This window comes from Passer domesticus, chromosome 2, assembly GCF_036417665.1.
Source record: "Passer domesticus isolate bPasDom1 chromosome 2, bPasDom1.hap1, whole genome shotgun sequence".
Taxonomy (NCBI): Eukaryota; Metazoa; Chordata; class Aves; order Passeriformes; family Passeridae; genus Passer; species Passer domesticus.
This window is the reverse complement of record NC_087475.1, coordinates 58,950,978-58,959,882: the sequence shown is the minus strand read 5'-3', so window position 1 is coordinate 58,959,882 and position 8,905 is coordinate 58,950,978. Positions and strand designations below refer to the sequence as shown.

The 8,905-nt window shown below is 33.6% G+C and overlaps 1 long non-coding RNA gene across 1 annotated transcript; it reads right to left on the bottom strand.

Annotated features, from left to right (window-relative positions):
• Positions 1-455: 455 nt before the first annotated feature.
• On the bottom strand, positions 456-1,829 carry LOC135295450 (uncharacterized). Its single transcript, XR_010357552.1, has 3 exons — positions 1,792-1,829; positions 1,504-1,566; positions 456-587 (listed from the first exon to the last, which is right to left on the bottom strand). It is a non-coding gene; the product is annotated as an uncharacterized LOC135295450 (long non-coding RNA).
• Positions 1,830-8,905: the final 7,076 nt, after the last annotated feature.

Below are 8,905 nucleotides of genomic sequence, written 5' to 3'. Positions count from 1 at the left end.
TTCTGGTGCCTGGCTACCCATTTTCTCCCCTGCCAAATGGCATAGCTGGGATTTGAGATCCACCTAGCAGCAATCAGTGAATTGCAAAGCAGTGACTGCAGTTTGCTGGGTGAGAGATCAAAGGAGCTTGGCTGTGAGCACAGGAAAGAACGGGAACAATTACAAGCAGCCTTCAAGGAAATTGAGCTTTAAAAACATGTACACACTAAATGAACCACATAATTACCTGGGGAAAGAAGAAGCAAAAAATATTCACAGAATAAATGGATACAACAAAGAAGGAACATTTTAGATATGTTTAGTTATTTATGTACATGGGTGTTTTTTTTAATATCTGAAAGGTCTCAGTAGTAATGAGATAGGATAAACTGGGATTCAGCTGAAATATTAACTGGAATGTAGAGAAAACACTAAAACAAACATATTGCAAGATATCAATGATTCTTTATGTTTCTTTATAGCTTTATTAGGTTTTGAATTTGCACATTTTACAGGAGGAGAGATGACAATTTTTAAAATGTCTTGCAGGAAAAGAGGAATTCTTCTCCAGTAACTGCTGACATCTCAGGATATGTATCTTTACAATGCTACAAAAAAAGGGGAAAAAAAGAGAAAAAACCCTAAAAACACACCTTTGGCAGAAAACTTTAACATCAAAATAAGCTTTAGGCAACCACAATGACTGACAAATATACATGAAAGCTACCAAATTTGCATTCATCTACAGCATTTCTCCCCTACTACATCCATTTTAAACTTAAAACTCTAACATTTGTTATGAACACATTCTTCTTATCCTGTCATCTATTCTTGATAATAAGAGTTTTTTAAGCTTCATAATAATTCAGTCATAAAATTAATTAGTTGGGCTTTTGTGATCTATCTCACCCTTAATTCAAAGCTTTATTTCTTGAACAACATACTGAATTTACTCCAGAAGACATTATTTGTATATCATGAAGATAGTCTATTTTATAGAATAATTATAATATGAATTTGCTAAAAACTTTACTATTGTGTTGGGATTTTTTGTGTTTGAAGCAGCTATGTGAATTATCAAATAAAAGACATTACCAAGAATGAAATCAAATGGATGAAACTGTAGGTCTTTTTCTCCAGAAAAAGTTCTACACTATGTGTCTGTGATTGTCATACTCACAGTATTTGAGCAATTCTATAAAGCAGGGTGCAGAAATTCTGCTATGAAAAAATATTTGTTCTACAAAAATTGCAATTAATTGTATGTCATGGTCGACCAGATGCATTAATTAACATAACCAACTTCCCAAATCAAGGGAAAACTTTCACATCAGCATAGAAGACAGAAGGCAAAATTCCTCTCTCTAATATTTCTGAATCATATTGAGATTATTCAGCATTAAATACAGTATAAAAAAGATCCAAACTATAAAGAAGCGTGTTATCTTTGCTAATAAGGAAAATAAGAAATTTAGATCATATAAATAGGAAAAAGGAAGCATTTTATGAAAATCATTTTCAAACCATTTCAGAAATCCATCCACATTGTCATGCTCAGGTCTGGCCATTTCTCTCTAAACATGATTTCTGCAGGGAATAAAAAATAGAAAACTTAGAGATTTATTATACACATATGACTGCATGAATGGTATTGAATATGAATCTTGAGCATGAACATTTTCAGTCATAGAATTTGCCTGAGATTCATTGTAGTTAATGGAGATTTAATTTGTGTAACAAATTAGTTCTGAAGACTTGATTGTGTCCTTTCAACATAAGCAGTGCTATTTCAGGTGACCTGTGACACCCTACCCTGTGTCCAGCTGATGCACTGGGACTTAAGCCTTCTGTATATTTTATGTCAACTCTGACAGCTATTATGACAAATCAAGTCTGTCACAGCCTAGGACAGTCAAATACCAATAGAGAATTCATTCTATCTGTAGGTACCTATTATCTTGATCCAAATATACTCTAAGACTTCAGGTTTCAAGAGAAGTCCTAAAAATTGGGACCATATTGATGGATAACATGCCTCTTACAGATATGCCACTTCACTGAGCTGGGGGGAAGGAAGTGGGCATACACCCTTTAAGTGTGCTACTTAATATATAGATAAACATTTTTTAAAATGCTGCCTAAAAAAGAAGTCCACCTATTATGTTTTCAATTATTTACCTTTCTGAAAATATTTGTAGCAGACTTACAATTTTCACACATATATACAGAACTGTAACCCTACATACACGTGTACTTTATTTAATCTGTGCCTCCTCTCCTCATACTCACATTTACAACAGAATAGCAATTAATAAAACCAAAAACTAGTAGAAGTATAGAAACTAAATTCCCATTTCTCAGTATTTTTGTGATCAGTAATTTGTTTAACTTATTCCATAGTACCTATCAGGAAAACAGTGCAATTGTTGAAATATTCTTTTTTTCCTCAGCAGAAAAAATTAAAACATATGTTCCAGAGATCCCTTTGGAAAGCAGGATTCTAGCTGATATTGAGAAAAGAGAAGATGTCCCAATAATTAAGTTATTAAATTGATGACCAGTAGGTGTTCTAGGCTAACAATGCCAGGAAGGATGTGCTGGTGGGCACCAAATACTACAAAATACTGTAGCCTATAAGTAAGTCCTGGGAATCAAATAATACTTGGGCAGATGAACAATACAGGGAAAAAAATGTGAAAATGTTTCTAAAAGGCAAGGCAAACTTGTATGATGCTGTTAGAAATGTTTTTTATTCCACTTTTTAAACCAACTGTCAAATTACTAGGAACTGGGAAAACTTTTGAAATAACAGAAAAGGGACAGGCGAGTTCCATGTAATGAAAACAAAATTCAAACATAAAATAAAGTTTATGAGGAAGTTTTAAACTAAAGACTGAGGAAAATCCAACAGGTGTTCAAGGGTGAAGTAATAAATTCTCTGCAGTATTATAAACCCTGACAGAAGTCAATAATGTTGAGAAAGGTGATAGATATGAGCAATCTCTATAAAAAACACTCTACTGAATCAAAACGCATGAAAAATATGATAACCAGAACAGTGCCAAATATGTAATTACAGAAATATAAAGAATTTGGTAGCCAAGATCAATGCCCTGACTTTACATAAGAATGTTGTGATGCTAGGGATTGAAGAATATGATGGAAGTCAGATAACCAGAGCAGCACTGTATCTTGGATGTTAGCAGACAATTTACATTAGGAATGGCAGAAGCTGTTTGTGCGGAAGAGTGGCACTGTATGATAAAAGAAAGATTAGATTGAAATATGGAAATACACAGAGCAAAATAAACACTGGCGTAGAACATTTATTTGTAGCAAAATCTTGTGCCCAAATACAACATATAACAGTAACGTTGTACTATCAACATCTTGGAACACTTAGATATGAAAAACTGGGGAAAAATATTTTTGCAGGTGTAAGTAATGACTGTTATATCCATTAAATTTCCTTAATGAAGTAAAATACTATATTTGTTATCAGATTTTTTGTTATCAGATTTTTTTTTATTATCAGATTATTTTCTCTACATAGAATTCCAGGAACATTTCTGGAAAGATTCTCTAAAAAGACACTATGGTTTTTCATAGTAACAAAAGGAACTTGCACAGATGGATTAATAACTGCATGAAATAAAGGCAACAAAGGACTAGTTAGGCCATCTAATCTGCTGGATTCCAGGGGAATAAACAATAAAATTTCAGAGTAATTTCCTCAAAGACTTCTGTAGGTCAATGTATTCAGCTGATGAATAGTTAAGTGATAAATCTTACTGATAATGTGGGATTACAGAGAGAGTTGCAGAAGGATCTTGCATTGCTAAGTATCTGCTAATCATAATGGCAGATAAAATTTAGTGCTGAGGTGAGAAAAGTACACCTGAAAAGCACCAGAAATTTAATGTCTACAATTATTTGTAGTCATTGCTTATCACTTTATTAAAAAGAAAAAAAGAAAACAGAAATCCTCAATCCAAAACATATCATCTTGAAGCTCAGCAATGATTAAAAATACAATTAGCATCATTAGGAAAGGAACAAAACAGAAGTCAAAATTACCTCACTACATAAATCTAAGTGGATTCACATTTTGTCTACCAATTATGATAAAGACTTTCCTGCCTCAAAAAAAAAGGATACAGAAGAACAAAGTACAAAATGATCATAATTACAGAAGAGCTTACATGTGAAGAAGGATTGAATAAACTAGCATCCTCCAATAAGAAATAAGAGAAGATAGATGAAATTATTATATGTATCTGTTAAAAATTAAAACTCTAGAGGCAAAAAATGTATTGTTTTAAAAATGAGACTAAAAAAGGTTTTTTTAACTTTTAAGTTAAAATAACCCACAACACAGTGAGGGAAAAAAGTAATTTTGATTTGTTTTCTTTTTATGAAAAGGACTTTATATTCACTTTTCATGCCTTCAGGACACCAGTAGACTTTGTAACCTCTTTCACTGTCTAGAATTTTGGCAGTTTGTACTCCAGATCAGCTCTAGTATGGTGCTGCTGTAACCTTAGGTCAGACTGCTGGGAAAAGATCTGTGTGAGAAGCATTAATTGCATTCCCCCATCCTTCATTACAGAATTGGATTTAAGTTCAGAGCCTTGCCCTTGCCTGATCCATATTTCAAGTGTACCCATGCTTGGCTACATCTTGCTAACACTGACCTGCCAGCTTGACTGGGCGCCTTGATTATTGTCCTGCCTTAACCAAGTCTGGGCCTCATCAGTTTGGGCTTGGCTGAAACTGGTTTTGGTCAACTTTTCTGAGCAGCCAGTTCAGGATCACTGGCATAAACCCCTTCATGGAGCCACTGTCTCTGTTTGCCTTGCTGTCCCACTCACGTCTTTGCCCACACACAGAAAAAATGATATCACAGGATACCTTGAAGGGTAAAAAAAGACTTATGGCCCATTCCTCTGCCTGTGACACGGGATTAATCTTTATACTACTTTTCATAAACAGTGGAATGCTTTCTGTAGATGGCTGGGGCCAAACTATTGTCATGACCAAGGCCTAAAAACCCTTGTCCAACTGGTAAGTATTTATTTAAGTTTTCTGTTGATGCTTTTGGTTGTGGTAAAAGGTGATTGATTATTCTCAAGCACAACATTTCTTGATGCCATTAATGAAGTTCTACAACTTCAATGATTTTTCTCATATGGTTTCACCCAGAATCTTCTATATTCTAATGCAGTTTAATAAAACTCTCTTGTTCTGACCAGGAAGATAATCTGTTTTTAAATAGGTCTTCAGTAACAAAGAAATAGTAAAAAAAAGAAAGAAAAAAAACCCAACAGATAAAAGCGATCATTTTGTTGTGGAAAAATGGATGCGATTTTTTGAGAAAACTGTTAACTGTGGGGACAAACGCTAAAAATGTTAGGGAAAAACGCACATACACTTTGGTAACTGTAATAACAAGTTTGTTAACAGGAAATTCACATACCGTGGTATCTAATGTCTTACACAGATTTGAACTCAATTCTATTGGATCTTAGTTTAAATTTTTAAATTATACATTGTTGTACATTCTGGAGAAAAAGTCTGTCTTTCAACAAGTAGAGGTGTACATATGAAAAACTTTTTTTCTGTAATTGTTTAAATGCAAAAATTATTTTTAAGTATTTCATTTTTCACAATTCAATCTTCTCCAAAACAACAAAACAGCATTGCTTGACTGATTTTTTTTTGACTAGTGGTAGGGTTTTATTAAAAACATGAGTAATATTGACCCTTAAGGTATAAATAAGTAAATACATAAGTTTGAAATCAAGCAATAAACATCATAATCATACAGAATAGTCACACAGTGCTGCACTTACAGTTAAAAATATTTCCCAACATATGACTGTTAATGATAGCAATTGTTAGAGAGCAAGTTTACCCCTCTTCTAAATTTAGATTTTTTTTGAAAACACAAATGACAACAAATCCTATATCATTATTCTGCAATGAACAGTAGTCCTTGTACTTTAAAAAATGCCTTCTCATTAGCTTTTAAACAAATATCTGTGCAGAAGGGTGGGCCAAGAGTAGTACAATAACTATATCTTTGTGGAAAGCATGGCTTAGTGATCCTTTGCAAAAGATGAAAGTTTGTCGTATAAAATGTTTCCGTGGGAGAGAGTTGTTGAGTTGCTAAAAAAAATTCTACCTACACGTTTTAACTTAAAATGACTGTTTCACATTACTGTTGATAGACTAACACAAAGGTTAATATTGAGAACTGCCTGTATACATGGCCTTCATTAACACCATATAATTATACTGAGATTTCTTAAGCTTGACTTGTCAGATAAGATCTTATCTAGATGAATGGTTTTTCTTGCTTTGAATGCTTGAATGAATCTGAGAGTCATTTGGCACTTGGCAGCCTACATTATGACATGTTATCAGCCAAGTAGTGCAAAGAAAAAATTAATTATTTCAAAGAAGAAATACATGACAGAAATATTTTAAAATGTAACAATAGCTTTGTTGGCTCTAAGGAGAGAGAAAAAAAAAAGACGAAGCGGAGACAAGTCCAGTGAAGAAGAACAGCTTTCTTCAGAAACTTGCAACAAGGTTACCTATCAGTGAACACAGCTGTCAAATATCAATCCCCAGCTGAAACATTATTTGGAGAATGAAAGCTAAAACAATTCATGAAATGTTTTATTGTCCTCATCCCCATAAATTAATGGAACCACTTTTGCTGTTATTGTCATTGTCTTCAGGGTGTTTCTTGACATACTTTCTTTCAAGGGTAGTCAAAAGACAAATTACATATTGAGATAAAATACTGGTAAGCTTTTTTTTTTTTTCCTATTTCACTATAATTTCACTCTCATTCTATGGCTATGTCATTGATTTGGTTACCTGATTTTGGGAAGTCTTTGTACAGCACAGAAATGCAGCTGTTGTTTCATAAGAAGACGTGAAAACTTGTGGATGTTTGGCCACTGTTTATAGAGGAATTACATTTAAATTTAGTACAGCAATAGTGAGATAAGTGGCTGCCCAAATGTATAAAGACAGATAACAGAAATTTGAACGACTCATGTGGTGATTTGCTGTAGGCACCTTTTAAAAATAATACCTTGTCTGCTATTTATACTCTCCTAAACCTAAATCAGGTAAAGCCTAGTATTTGTTAGACTTTTTTTTTTTTTTTAAACTTTGTAAAAGTGCATAATTGCACTTACCTCATGGAATCATGGACTCAGAGAGTGCAGAGGGGTTGGAAGGGACCTCTGGACATCATCTACTCCAGCCCCATTCCTGAAGCAGGTTCAACCAGAGCAAGTTGCACAGATCGCCATCAGGTGGGTTTTGAACACTTTCTGAGAAGACTACTTGATATACATGCAGTCACATCTCTCAACATTTTTATGCCAATGTAACTTATGATTGTTCTCTGCTTGACATTAATGCAGATTAAAGTACAATGCTAATTAAAAACACGATAGTTCTTCCTAATTTGATTACCTAAATAACAAGAAAATACAATGATCTATAACTTTTTGTCTGTGAGTACAGATGGTTTGTTGTCTGAATCTAAATTTCAAAGAACATGCATACTACAGTGAACAGTTAGATTTCTTCCAGGCTTGTGATCCACTTCTAACTACTGCGATCCTGTATGTGGTCATGATCCCTGGTTTTGGAATTTGTGGGCAGGACAAAATCAGAAAGGAAAAAAAAAAAAATCCAAACCCACACAAAACCATGCCAAAAAAATCCTGAAAAAAACCCTAAAACCCAAAACCATGAAAAGGCCCCATACAACAAAACTACAAACAGCTGTATGGATTTCCACAATGATTTGATGGGGAGCAATCTATGCTGCCAGACAGTTTATTTAGACACCAGGATCACAGTAAGCTAAAATAAATATTTCTACCATCTGATACAGGTGCTTGTTGTAAACTTTAAGGAATATTTAAAGGAGCAAATTTTAAAACATGAACAATCTCAGTTTTCCCATTTATTCCATATACAAAGAATGTAATGAAATATCTTCATATCCTGCATCAGTCTTCATTGAATGTCATCTTTTTAGGACAATGACCCCTTATCTTACCAAGGGGTCTAGCTCAAAAGGAAGAAAAAACATTTGTTGAAGATTCTAAGTGTTACAACAATGTAAATTATGCAAATATTTTAGGGTATAAAAGCCTTAAAGAAATGAACAGATGTGTTTTCAGTGCTAGCATGCTGTAATATGTGTGCAATAAGGACTTGCCCACGTAAAACTCTTATCTCCAAATTATAACTGCAGTAAAAATAATAGCAAATGCAATTTGATAATCTGTCAACATGCAGTTATTTCAAAATTGAAAATAACATAAATGCTTCCTACCATTATTTTTTAGCCCCTAGGTTAATTTCTTATGAATGATAGTCTAAGCTTCTAGACTTTATCCTCCTGAGAGGATACTAATGTCCTTTTGTCCTTTAATTTAATGCAGTGCTTCTTTTGGTTTAAAGAAACAAATACTACGACAAAAAACAATCTCCTAATTTGTTTGTCCTTTAAAATTGTGTTAATCCTCAAACCCTGTGGAAAGTTAGACTGATTATCAAAGAGGAACATTGAAGATGTTCATTGGACCTTTTCTCTCATTTTCTGTATTTACAGAAACAATGTCTGTCCACTATAATTGTTTGTGTCTCTCTTTTCATTTCTTCAGATGTTCCAACCTAGATCAAATTACTAGATTCAAGTCTTTTCCTCAATTTTCAGGCATTTTGCAAAGTGAAGGTTAAAATATTACTGAAAAATCTTTCTGTCCTAATAAAGTGTGTTTATGCTACAGCGTACTGATCTAGATTATACACCAAACTGCTGAAGGAGGTGACTTTGAGTCCTAAACTTCATTTTGTAGCAATGCAGTGTGAGACTCCTGGCAGAAAT